The 14,666-nt window shown below is 40.4% G+C and overlaps 1 protein-coding gene across 3 annotated transcripts in view; it reads left to right on the top strand.

Annotated features, from left to right (window-relative positions):
• LOC112043789 (E3 ubiquitin-protein ligase HECW2) overlaps positions 1-14,666 on the top strand; it is a 137,250-nt gene that overhangs the window by 8,428 nt on the left and 114,156 nt on the right. The window lies entirely within an intron of this gene.

Consider the following 14,666-nt stretch of genomic DNA (forward strand, 5'->3'; position numbering starts at 1 on the left):
GCCCACGTTATTACAAATATGGTACATGTAGTACGCCGTTATGTCTTCTTCGAGCTCTTCGATATCGGGCACGTTTTATTTGGTCGATTATTGTAGGTGTCTGTCCGTAAAACTTTCACAAGTGCCCGTTTATTCTGCACTATTACTTAATTCATTCATTTAATATGATAACATTCTTCCTATGGTCTTTATCGCAAGTAGGCCTATCCCGAGGCTTATTGTACCTATCCGTTACAGTTCAATTAACACGAAACTAACTTATTTTTAGTTCGCTGTTAATCCCGAATCGTATTTTCCAGTCCTGTGCAGTAAAAAAATTGATTTGTATGATGTAAAATCGAATATTATTATCATTTCTGATTGAAATTTACAACTGTGAAACTCGTTTGGTATGAGTAGCATCGATGATCAGGTTTTCGCTACCTATATTGTCACGACCAATACCTTATTATCATCTATGATTTTTAAAGTATCGCCTTTTTAGCGATGCGGTGCTAAAGTTTACACCTAATATAAACGCCGTGGTGGATTTTTAACATAGCGAACGAAATCATCTGATTTTTTGCTTTCAGAAAAATCCCGACTAAACAGATATTAATTCAAATTGCATTCTTTTAACATAATTAAGAAATACATTTGTATCTTTAGCACCAGAGCATATGCATATGCATCAACGCCATATAAACGAGTTATCGCCGGTTATTATCGGGACTCGGGGTTGTCTAAACGTGTTTTGTCAATTTCTTACTTAAAAGTGACATTTGTGAATAAGCTATCCGACACTAATCAGAAGGTGGTGAAGTTTACCCTGAATATTTCTATTTGAAATTTAGACTTAAATGCACGGGATTCTTCTTGCCGGCTGCTCTTAAGTGGATGGACAATTTATACTTGCTCGCCACATTTAAAAGTTAAAAACTAGGCGCCCGATACAATGGACCTATTATGTGGCGCTAACGGCAACTACCTGGGAATCATTTGCAACTTTTTCACAATGGCGAACGATTGCGCCCGTATGCCTTTGGAATTGATGGCACCACCATTCTACGGCCGATATATCGATCACTTTGTGACACTCCATTAGACTCAGGGTTATAGATTACTCCCCTTCGACTATACTTATTTCTAAGCAAATAAACCATCGTTTTCTAGTAGCAGATTGGCATTCAGGCCGGATATTAAAAACACAAATATGGCAATTATAAAAAATACATTTCTTTTCAGCAGAAACTCACTCACTGATAGCTGAATAGCTAATATAAGAAATAAATATAGCTAATTAATCGAAAAACGCCGACATCGGACCATTGTCGCAAGGTCTCGATCACGACGGTTTTCAGTCAAAAAGAACTGCATCATGGTCTTGGAATTCGTTTGACGTTTGCCTCAGTCAGGTACACAGACGTCAAAGTTTAAACTCGCTCCTCTTCTTTATGATGGGGTTAACAAAAGTTCAAGATATTCATAAAAATATTTAAAAAGTTAGGACAGTATTTTGAGCTATAAAGGAAAGGCTAGTCAATAAATATTTTAAAGTCGTCTAAACTTTCTTATGAAATTTACTAGCTACCTCACGATCATCGTAAAGTCGGAGCACGTCCGGCCGTAGGGTTAATAAAACTGCCATCCATCATGACGGGCCACCGGCGGATATTAAATTGACACGCCTCACTCCAACACTCCATCTCATTTCATTACGGTGATATTATTGTACTAGCACTTGACTGGTTGACGGGTATAATTATTTAGATACTGCGAAATATCAAAGAAATAAAACGATTGTGCAAATTTTCAATAGGTGGCTTATTTTACAGAGACGGTAATATTTTTTAGGATAAAGAAGATGTTTAGAATTTAAATTCGTTTAAATAAACTATAATGCTGTAATGAGTGTAGTGCTAAAGTTTTTGCAATTTTGATAATTGTATTATCAAAATTATAATATAACTACACATTTTTCTATTTATTACAAGTTAGCCCTTGACTACAATCTCTTCTGATTGTAAGTGACGATGCAATCTAAGATGGAAGCGGGCTAACTTGTTAGGAGAGGATGAAAATCCACGGTTTCGGTTTCTACAAGACTACTTCTTAAATAATAATATGAACTTATTTGCCATGTAAATAAGGACTTAAGGACTTCTTGGTCATTAAAGTTTCTTGTTCACAATAAATGGTGATTACATTAACAACTTCTGCCAATACGTTTTTATTGGCTAGATATAATTGATCCGCAGGTGACACTGGAATCCCATCTCTATTAGTTCCTTGCATACTTTTATGAGCTTTCTTGGTATCCTCTCTGAGGCAATTCTCTTTTTCATAACTAATAAATGGCACCTATGTCACTAACGATAGGGTTTATGGGTAATAAAATGGTTTTTTGCTGATGACATCTTGTGTGGTTCAGGTCTAAGTTATGAGTAATTAATTATTCATTTATATAATAATAATAATAATAGTATAACCTGTACAAAAATGATGGTTTCGTTGGAACACTCAATATAATGAAACTAAGAAATTATTCAATTGTATTAAATGCTAAAAACAATACACAAGAAATATTAATCGCATTTGTAATAACTAAATAATATGTGTTTTGTTTTAAAGTAATATTATATACAATATAGTGTACAATGTAATTTATTTATAACGATGAATTCATCTTTTAGGGACATTGGTCCACATTTCTTATTAAAATATTATGTAAATAACTTTTACATTTCAGTATTCACTGAAGCTAAACATCATAACCAGTATTTTCGGTCCAACTGTTAAATTCGTTAAGAAATAAAGTAAATGAATAAAACATCGTAGTTATCTTGTCTGTTGACTAAATTGTTATAATATCTACTATAAGTTTCATATAGATTGCTGTTAATTCCATGTGCCTATACTTACTATCAACTGCGGACGGCATCGTCCGACGGAAATTAAATCGACACGCCCTCATTTCTTGCCAACACTGCATCCACTATACTTTGCCTATTTACAGTGTATTTCATTTAATCCAAATTGTCCATCCCATTTCAATTACGAACTTTTTGTTTTGATATTAATTCATCATAAAAATCAGATTCCAATCTTATAGCTACTGTTATTAATGTATATCCTATCGAGATACAGTTAGGTGCTTACTTGATTAACTTTGAAATTAATGGCTTATTGTTTTTATTCACTTTCTTGCGAAACTTTTCTTTATCTCACCTACCCGTTTCTCTGAACTTTATCCACATATTGTTTGTATGAGACAAAGGATTTCTCAGACTGTTTCCTCACACAATTCTTTACGAGATTTATTTAACGACGTGTGAAGTGAACGCTATAATTATTGAGTTTATTATTTTTATTCGCCATTGTTTTATATCTAAACAATATGCAGCTAGATATCTTCCAGTGGTAAAGAAGGAAAAATTGACTTGAAAGCAACGACTAACGGGTCAACAGGATTAAGAAAATCCTTATAATACCTACTTAGCACAGAACAGCTGCTATTGGTAGGGTTATTCGCTTTTGAATTTTGTTGAGATAATTTTTTTGGAATTTATAATGCATAATTGCAAAATCATACCAAGAAATACGATGGTAATTTCCATTTCCTTTCAAGATAAGCTATGTTCTTTAAACTGCGTCAATTTATAACTAACTACAGTTAGGCCTTAGTTTATTTCCATCGTATAAAAACATGAAAAAAACATATGCTACCGGTGTAGGGGAAAGCTTGCTAGTTTAATAACATTGATGTAATGTTTCCTGTACCTTTAGTTCTTACTTACCTTTAGGTATATTATGTGTTTCGACATTGCGTCTTGTTTGTGCGATTGCAGTGATTATGCAAGGCATCTCTCGCCATTCTTTTTGATTGAAGTCATTATCATGCAATTTAAGCTACAGTTTCTCGAATGCTGACTGATTAATGATTGTAATATTAATCGTTGAATGGGTTAAGTTGCCATAAGAATTAATGAATTACATACTAATAGTGTTCGTATAATAAAATTTGTGTAACGTTCGCTTTTCTGTCTAAATTAGCTGATTGATCAACGATTTTGCAGCTAAATTAAATTTTTTCGTTAAAATTATTGGAAACATCGATTTACAAAAAAATTGCGATGCGGCAAAATTACATCATATTTCTGTTAATTTATGTAATTAATACCTACTGAATTCTGCATTTTTTGATTACCTCAAAATGCAAAGTCGAATGTTTTTAAGTAGATCATCTCGCTCTCGATAATTGTTGGGTTGATTGAAACCCAGCGCTCGTTTGGGTTCTAGCGTCAGCTAATGCTTCAGAATGCCAAATTACATTCAACCTTGCTATAACTGCATTACTGAAATTGTACATTTGTGAGGTTTGTACTTGCCTTTCTCTGTACTATCGGAAAGTATTAAATTCCTAATCTACCACAGACCTGTAAATTAATAACATCTGAAAGAGAAATCGCACGTTTATTAGATTTTGCCATTAGGGTAGGAATGTTGTAAGTCTTGTTTGATATCGCTGATGAAGTATGTAGATGTAAACTAGATTCCCATCATAGTATTGAAGGTTTGCAAATATCGCAAAGAAAATCTAACTCTAGTTATGATGATACTAAGGATGATAGAGATGATACACGTTATATTGGCACTTAATAAGTGATATTAATTCACACTTAAGCTTTGCTTGATTTTGAATGGTGAATTGATACATTATTGCTGTATCTGTATTATCAGAAAAGTTTTTTTCATAGAAGGAAGATTGTACAAAACATAAATCCTTTTTTCTGGTTTCCTATGCGACGTCACTTGTCCGATTTTTTTCACTCAATAGGTCTATGCTTTTTCATAAGCAACTGTGCCTCTGTATTTAGAAGTGGATTTTTGAGACTTTAAAGAGGAAATAGATAATCCATATTATTACGTGTATGTAGAATTTGTCAGTACCTACTGAACATTTGCAATGTTACGCAGAGGGCTGATGTAATCTGAGTGGCGGAAGCCCATTACCATTACACTCGTATCTACAAACAGTATGTACCTAATATGATCCCTTCTGAGCGCAATAACTAAAAAGATTAAATTCTACTGTTTATTGGAACAATGCATATCTAATATTTAAATAGTTATTGAGGAATTTAAGTAGACATAATAGTATAACTTGTCTAAAGTGACTATTAAATTAAGAGCAATTAATAGTAGGGTACTAGGTTATAAAATTGAAAAGATCTTTACTATATATTTTCACTAGAGAGATTTAGATTGAAGTTTTATATTGATATTTCGGCGTTAACTGGTGAGTCATTTGAAATTATTTTGATATATTTTGATACTAATGCATGGTATTGTTGTATTTGTTGTACGGAATGCAAAGAAAGTTTGTTCCCTTGCATTTCTTATTAGATTGGGTTGGTCAGTGAAGTTTCCTCTTTCACCAAACATGAAAGAAACGTTGGGAACACTTCCCACGGCGCACGTCATACTAAGAAACATGGCCGGAGGGACCCCGCTGATTCGATTGACTGTTACGAGATACTAATTGCATTTCGACTTCGTTAAGATTTCTTATCTAAAAAACCGATTTTCTTTCCTTTTTATTGGAATGCTTTTGTCTTACATTTCCAATAAATACCTCCGACAGATACTGATTGAATTAAAGATCGTGTAAGGATCCATTATACTTAGTCATTTTAGGTTTTGTCGCTTTAGTACCCACTGTGTTAATTGTTACAGATTTTTAAAATTGCTTTAGCATTGTATTCAACTAAACATGGCCGTCTACATCCTGTTCGTGAGGCACTAAATCACTGTCGTTTAGTTTTCTTTTAACCGATTTTTAAAATGGAATTTATTTACATGTATTGAGTATAAAAGAAGTATCTTCTTACTCATTCATTCCACATCTTATCATAGTGTAACACAGCACAATGAATTTGCAGCATCGCGACTATCCCATGTTCGGTTTATTCGGTATGGTTAAAGCTACTGAAAAAAAACTGACATCAACCGCGTGACAAGTAGCTACGGTATCCAAACCATTATCGTTATTGTATATCTGTAGTATTGTTTCGTCGAAAACACAGAGAGGAAGCGATAAATAATGTTCGAAGTTTATAAGATCGGCCGATCTGCGTCCGCACAGCGTCATACGTACCCTCGTTATTCGTTAAGGTTGTTTATATTTGTAACGAAGCCGGCCACTTCGGCTCCTCTGTTCTACTGATATATTGCACATACATAAGTGTAAACACGTTTACAATGAATACAATCGGTTATGCGATTTAGCTCTTTAGCATGTCTATGATCTCTCCTCCTTAATACTCGTATAGAGCTCGTACTCGTTCTTTTGGTGTAATTACCGTACCAGATGTGATCGAATCTTTCTTTTCATGTCTTTCGTGCATATGAGGTTGTATAGAACAGTGTTTTTTCGCGTTTTTATTCTCGAAATTCCTTTTATTTTTTAATTTTCTTTTCTTTTCATGTAGGTTCAACAAATAAAATTATATTTAGCTGGACCCGTGCCAGACATAAAAATAGAACATTCACGTAAATACAATCTAAAATTCATTGTTCATCAATAAAATTTTCATTGGTTTTCAATGCCCGATTTCAGATCTTATTTGTATCAAATATTATGTTTAAAAAGTCTCTTGATATTAAGTAATTTGTTAATTTCGCGAGTAGTTTCCATTTTGTATAATAAGAACTGTTTTGTTTATTTTTTATTGTAGATTATTTGTTAATAATTATTTTGCTATATTTTATTGTTTCTATAACTAGCTATTTCGACCGTGAGACCCAAAAATAAAAATCAAAAGGAACACAAAAACAATAAATAACCTAAGTACACTTAATTTTTATTGCCCGAGTAACAATTCACCTTTCCGACTTTGAGCATTTAAATTTTTACAACGGACAAACAGACGGAAGTTGTAGTCGGAACAAAGGTTCCGTTGACTTTTTAAGCTTATTAATTTTTGTCCCTTCCGGATCAGCCCCTAAACTGGGGTGGGATTCATTCATGCGAAAACGGAAGTAACATACGCCCGCCATAGCGTCCCGTAATTGGTGGCACGAGCTTGCATTTCCGGTTTTAAGAGGTACTAAGAATAGGCCAAAATGTTTTCTTTCAACGATTGTGTTTGTTAATTTATAAACAAAGATAACTTCTCTGAAGTTAGTAAGTAAGATCTATAAATATGTATAATAAAGGCTAAGTAATACAGAGTACTTAATAGACTTTGAACGATAGGATCCTATGACGAGTAAAAGGTCGTTTTAGTTAGAATGTTAACATTGCAGATGAAAGGACACAAGTGGTAAGGAAGACCAAAGAAGAGATGGCTTGAGTGTGTGAATGAGGATATGTATGTGAAAGGAGTAGATGATAAGTTGACGAATGATAGAAGCTAGTGGAAGAGATTGACATATTTTGCCAACCGTACTGAAGTGGGATAAGGTCTAGAATAATAAGATGATAGGAGTCTCCATCGATACATGGTTCCTAAAGCGTAGACATTATCAACCCATATTCGGTTCACTGCTGAGCTCGAGTCTCTCTCAGAATGAGAGGGGTTAGGCCAATAAGTCCACCACGCTGGCCCAATGCGGATTGGCAGATTTCACACACGCAGAGAATTAAGAAAATTCTCTGATATGCAGGTTTCCTCACCATGTTTATCCTTCGCCGTTTTGAGACACGTGATATTTAATTTCTTAAAATGCACTACACCTTCCGGAATCGGGGGCAGAGGGTATATCCACTGGGCTATCACGGCTCCCACTCACGGCACGGGTAGATGATTACAGATACTTTATTTTTGGCCACAACATACGAAGTACCAAAGTAAGGCTTAATAGCCGTCCCAATAAGACGTGTCCTTTGCTCATGAGAGCGTGACACGCACACTGAATACAAGTGCACTTGCGTTTGCATGCTTGTGTTCCCAATGAGCCGTGTCCTAAACGATGAATGGGCCAACGGAGCCAAGGGCGTTTGATTATGCAATAAGCAATTTGTGATACCAAATGAAATTCGTATTGCCGTATCTAAAATTGGTACTCACTTAAAACGGTGGAACGCTGGCAGCGTTCGCCAAATATACACGATGATCAACTTGAAGATATTATATTTATAGAACATTTTATAGCAGGAAATCTATGTTGCTTTAAAAACGATAACGTTAAAAATTTAAAACAGGAAAAAGATAAATCTGGTAATGACCATTTTGTTGGTATTGAACGCCGCTTTAATTTAAGTCTCGCCTCCAATAAAAGTGTATAGGACAAAATTTGCCGTGGGCGCTGTAAATTTTCCCAAGATAATCCCGCACATAAAAAGATTAAAGAAGGGTGGAGGTGCTAATGCATGTGTGTACGCACATCCGGTCCATCGGTGTCCGTTAATTGGTCCGCGTAAAAGGGATATCGTGTAGTCGCCCCCTCGGCCCTTCTCGACTTCCTCTCGACACCGACAGCTCGGGATCACAACGACTTGAGGACACTTTGGACAAAATACTCCTTAAAAGGCGCTCCAATCGCCAATTAAATGCGGACGTACTGCCGCCCGCTGAGTTTCTCTTTGATCTTTATTTACGATTATTATTCTTCGTTATATGTATATTCAACATTAATTTTATCAAATTATCGGAAAAGTGTAATTCGTTCCGATTTTGGTATCGGTATTTCTTTTTGTTGTCACGCTAATTTCGATCAATTTACAGCCGGATATGTGATGTTATTTGGCTTGCTCCGTACAAATGATTTCGAGCGTCATTTATTTCATGAATGCCGGGTTTTTGCTTCATGTCATTTATTTCTCTCCAGGACCACATCCTAATACATATTGTTTAACTTTAATGAATGGCCTTCCCACGATTCTTTGTAATTTCATGAACGAAATCATTCACCGTGGCGCCCGGTTTTACTTCTTTGCTTTGAATCACAATCTCGACTTCATGTTCCCATGACGAGGTTTTGGACTGTGACTGTACTTTGACTTAACTTATTCATACTTATGATCAGTGTACCGTGATCTCGCTAACTGCGTAGCTGCCGTCGTCATCCTTTTTTTTTTTTTTTTTTTTTTTTTTTTTTTCGGGGGGGAAATCTCTTTGTGAGATACCCGACTTATTGGGGACAAGACGGGTTATGTGGGACTTACCACTAAAACCCCCTCGGTGGCCACCCTCAGTGCATATTGGGATGCTCCGGGATCTCTTTTGAACTCGCCGGTGCATCCGTTGCACTACGCCTCTAGTGCTCGTCTAAGAGTATATATATATTTTATGATGTCATACCACGCATAGCAGCTTGTGCCACTCTAAGCTGCTATCTTCCAGTGTCCGCGGATTATGAGCAGCCAAAGCCCCCACTCTGGCCGCTTGCGACTCTGACTTCGTACTAATACTGGACGGACCGTCCTGGGACGGTCCCCCGCTGCCGTCTTCGACCTGGATCAGCTCGTTCTCGGCTCCGTTCAGCAGCCTCCTTCTTCTGCATTACAGTTTCGCAGAAGGAAACCACTGTCTTCCATGCCTCTTTAGAAACCAGCATAGCCGCTATCAGAGCTGGCGGAGAGAGGTCCCTTCCAACGCAGCTCATCAGGACTTGACGTTCCGGATTCCAAGCCGGACAATACTCTAGAGTATGTTGCACCGTGTCCCGGCTCTCGTCACAGTGGTAGCACCGGGGCAGCGTTTCGCGGCCGATTCGATATAGGTACTCTCCGAAACAGCCATGCCCGGTGAGTATTTGCGTCAAGCGAAAGCTAACACTGCCGCTCTTTCTTTCTAGCCAGGCTCCGAATGATGGCAGAACAGCCCCAACAACGCGCTGTCTTGCGTTTCTCTCTTGTGCAAGACGCATTTTCCACGCAGTAATAACATCTTGTTGTAGCTGCTGCGTAGATATTTGCGTCTCTGTTTGCTCCCCCGAGCGAATCTGGTCATATTTTTTTGCATCAATTTCTGCGATTATGTCAAAGGGAGGTAAACGAGCTAGAATGGTAGACGCTTCGAAGGATATCGTGCGGTACCCTCGCGCGATCCTAATAGCGATTTTGCGCTGGACGCTGTTAAGCTTTTTTCTTAAGCGCTGGACGCCAGAGAGTCTCTTTGACCATATTGGTGCCCCATACAGAGCTATTGATCTCACAACTCCCGCATACAGGCGTCGGACCTCCTCCCGCGGTCCACCGAGATTAGGCAGTAGACCGTGCATTGCACCTACAACCTTTTGAATCCGGGGCACCAGCCGATCGAAGTGTTCTTCAAATCCCCAACGTCCATCCAATATTAGACCCAAGTATTTGAGATGCTTACCCACTTGGACGTCGGCGCTGCCAACTCGAATCGTAGAACAGGGTGGCTCCAATCGCCTTGGAAGCTTATGAAACCACATTGCTTCGGTTTTCTGTGGCGCTACCCTGAGCCCTAACTCATTAATTTTATTTATGACAATTTCAATTCCGATCTCTGCGATTTTTGAGACTTCCTCAAAGGTAGTTCCTTCCGTTAGCACAACAGTGTCGTCCGCATAACAGATTAAATGGACTCCAGCAGGCAGGGTAATACGAAGAACTGCGTCGTATGCCAAGTTCCACAACAGTGGTCCTAACACCGAACCCTGTGGGACTCCGCAACTAACCTCCCTTATATGTGTAAGACCATCTCGTCCGGGGTATTGGATGGACCTGTCACTCAGGTACGACCCGATTATGTCGCGCAGGTACGAAGGCACATTGTGTTCAGCTAATCCATCTCTGATAGCTTTCCAAGGCAGGGAATTGAAGGCATTCACAATGTCCAAGCTTACCGCTAATACTACTCTGCCACGGGCGATAGCCCGTAGCGATATACTGCGAACTTGGAGTACCGCATCAATTGTTGATCGGCCCTTCCGGAAACCGAATTGGCTTTCAGACAAGTCGGGGCCCACATGAGATAGATGATCGCTTAGGCGCCTGGAGATGATCCGCTCGAATAAATTTACCTGCTTCATCCAATAAGCATATAGGTCGGTACGCTGTTGGGGAATCTGGTGCTCTACCTTCTTTCTTCAGTAGGACCAACCTTGCTTCCTTCCAACAGGCTGGAAATACGCTTGAGCGAAGGCAATTGTTAAAAAGGAGCCTCATTCGACAACCTAATGCTTCTAGGGCAAACACCCATGCGCGACCCGGTATACCGTCGGGTCCAGGAGCAGTGTTCCGGCTTGCAAGTCTTTTAACTGCAGCCTTCAATTCTTCCTCGGAGACCTCTAGCTCATCGGACATGTTGGAATGGCCTTGAGTTAAATCTGTGCACATGGACACGTTGTTGTCAACACTAGGAAAGAGTGTCTCTACTACTCTGACTAACAAGTCCGGGTCCATAGTTTCAGTTAAAGGAGGGACCCGTGGCCTAAGTTTTCCTAATACGATTTTGTACGGGCGCCCCCATGGGTCTTTATCGAGTCCGGCCATGAGCTCTTTCCAGCTTTGCGCTTTGGCATTCTTTATTGCTAACTGGAGCGCTACTGTGTTCTGTCGATATATGACGTAAGCCCTAGCTATTTCATCCGCAGTTGCTCTCCGTCTTCTCCTGGCCCTGGTGTACTGGCGTCTGGATCTAAGACATTGTAGACGCACACGCGCAATATCTTCAGACCACCAGTACGCCGCTTTTCTTCTATTAGGTCCTGTTCGTGGCATTGATGTATCACAAATCGATGTCATGGTTGATCGGAACCAAACAGCTTCTTCTTCTGGATTCGATGCATAATTTTGTGTCTCTGGCCATGCCACGACGTTAGCAGCAGCAACCAGTAAGTCGCGATCCAGTCTCCTCACTGACCAGCGTTTCGCGGGATTCCTATTTAAGCGATCTGATGATGGCGATAGTTGCTGTGTCACCTGGAAGATAATATAGCGGTGATCCGAAAGTGTGACCACCTCTTCTGCGACACGCCATCTCGATATCAGGTGTGATGCAGTTGTAGTTGCCCATGTGAGATCTACTATTGATTCTCCTTGCCACCGTACGCAGGTGGGAATAGAACCTTGATTTAGCAACAGAAGGTCTAGTTCGGCTGCCCATTCCTGAATAATATCTCCCCTGCGGTCATCCTTTTTATCTCCCCATGTCTTTGAACGGGCGTTAAAGTCGCCCAGAACGATTACGGGTCTAGGTAAGCATCTGCGAACACAGGCTGCCAATTCGTCTAAGTACGATTCATAGGCGTCAAGTCCAGAGTTGGGAGAAATGTAGCAGCCAATCACTGCTACACGACCCCATTCCACTGCGACATATCCTGAACCTCTTTCCAATGTTGAGCAAGGAGGATCTCCTTGTACTCCTCTCCAGTAAATGGCAACGGAATCGTCCACAGAACCAAACCAGCGGGGATGGTTAGGTACTTTATAAGGTTCCGCTACTACTGCAAGTGCAACCGACCACTCCGCGAGGCAGTGATGTAGCAGATCTTGCGCTGCGATGCAGTGATTCAGGTTGCCTTGGAGTACCCTTACCTGGTTGAATTTTGCGTTGTTTTGGCCTTCTCTGTCGGCTGATTAGCTGACTGTGCTGTTTTATTACCCGTCTGTCTCGGTCCAGATGAGACGTTGCTACCTTTGTTTATGGTTTTCACGTTTTGCAATCCCCCGCATTTGCTACTCCCTAGCCTGTGATCTGCTGGTCGACCAGAGTCCGCACAAATGGCGCATCTTGGCACTCGCGCTTCGCAATCGCGGGCCTTGTGCCCAGTAACCCCGCAACTATAGCAGCACCTGCTCCTATCCACCGAGGTTTGGCACTGCTTCTGAACGTGGCCAAATTCTAGATATCGGAAACACTGTAATTGCCTACTCGGCAAAACTCGCACTCTCGCTCTAACCCACCCAACAGTAACGTACTTTTGTTCAGCTAGTTTACGAACCACTGTGATTGGACAACGAACCCAGACCGTGCCCATTCGGGACATGTTAAGGCGTATCTCTCCCACCTTTACATCCTCCTGAGAACATTTTCCTGACTCAACAATTGCTGCGACTATATCCTGCTTGGTGATGGATTCGTCTAGGTCCATTACTCTTATCTCTCCTGTTTTAACGGGGCGAGCGATATGTACTCCCTTATCTTTCAGAACTTCACGTAGACGTTCTGCTAAGACGTCTGCGTTTTTGGCACTATCTGGGCCTGAAACTTCTAAAACTAGGCCTCCAGTTATCGCCTTCTTTTGACGGACTTGTAATATTCCGCAGTCTGCTAGGTTGATACGCTGTTTGGCTATTGCCATCGCAGTGGCGTAGTTGACGGTTGTGTCATCTGTCAATGTAATAGTTACTGCTGCTGTCTTAGGTGCGACTGGTAGTTTTTTCTCCTTTAGGTTGCGACTATTGGAGGTGGCTTGATCCGCTCTACCATCAGTAGCACTCTTTTTAGACAAAGGAGTTTTCCCCTTCTTACGTCCCACGACCCTGCTCCAGTTAGCTGTATCTGGCGGCTCCGACTCGGAGCATTCCACCAGTGTCACCGTTTCTTCGATTGTGTCTGGTTGGATTTGTTGAACGCTGGTTTCTTTGATTTTTTCCTTAATCTTCATTCTTTTCTTGCCTTTTGGCTGAGATTTCTCTGTCAGCGGAATCTTCGACTCTAGTGCCGCTGACTTTTTATGAAAAATCTCAGCTCTAAGCTCAGCCAGTTTTTGCTCCATAACTGCAGTGATGCGTCGCACTAGTGGATCATCATCCTCCTTTAGATCGGTCTGTCGGGCCACCCCTTCCATTTGATTACTTCTGGTCATTTCTAGGGTAACTCTTGTTAGTTCCGATTTAAGGTTTTTAAGCTCTGATCGGAGTTCCCTGTTCTCCTTTTGAAGATTCTCTATATCTAAGGAAGTACTTTTCAATGCCAGCTCTGATGCTGCTGCTATTGCTGATCGAGTTGCCAATCGTACAGACTGCGCATTCGATCCCCTCATGTTACGGGAACTGCCAATAACTTTTTCAATAGTTGTCATGGACTCGGCAATTCGAGCTTCTATGTCGGCAGAAGTGCAGTTTTTTAATTCCCGCTGGATGTCCTCTACTGTAGGTATGTCTTCTTTATTTTTTGTAGCCAGTATCGTTTCAAATGGATTCGGAATGTCCATTTTGTCAACAGCCGGCTTTTTAGCCTTTCCTGGTCTGCAGATATAAGGCTGCCGTCTTTTTCTAGTTCTGACTCCTGAAGCTGTCGAGCAGTCTGAAATATCTGCCTCGCTTTCCTTCCCTGTTGGGCGTGCGAACACGCGTGTCTCCTCTTCGTCTGGCGGGCCTTCTAACCCTTTCATATTATTATTGTTAGAATTGTTCTCCATTTTCGTCCCACGAGTATGGGGGAAATACGTGGTCCATCTGAGCGGTGCCCCCTGTGCCCAGATAAGCCTACGCGTAACTCGCCACGGGGGTCGGCTGGTACCCTGGCGAGGGACGCACTAAAGACTGAACAACCCATCAGCCATGCATCCCCTCACGGTGCGCCGCCGCTTAGGATTTGGGGTGATTTTTAAATGAGGTTTTCTTCCTCCCAGTCCGGCCGATTAAGGCAAGACTATCGATCCCTCAGTAAGTTGCAAAACATTTTGGGATTGCGATAAACCGACGATGGCATGGCATCAGTGCCCGCTAAGCTGCACGATAAGTGCATAAAAGCTCGTCGTTA

The sequence above is a fragment of the Bicyclus anynana genome, chromosome 5 (genome assembly GCF_947172395.1).
Source record: "Bicyclus anynana chromosome 5, ilBicAnyn1.1, whole genome shotgun sequence".
Classification (NCBI taxonomy): domain Eukaryota; kingdom Metazoa; phylum Arthropoda; class Insecta; order Lepidoptera; family Nymphalidae; genus Bicyclus; species Bicyclus anynana.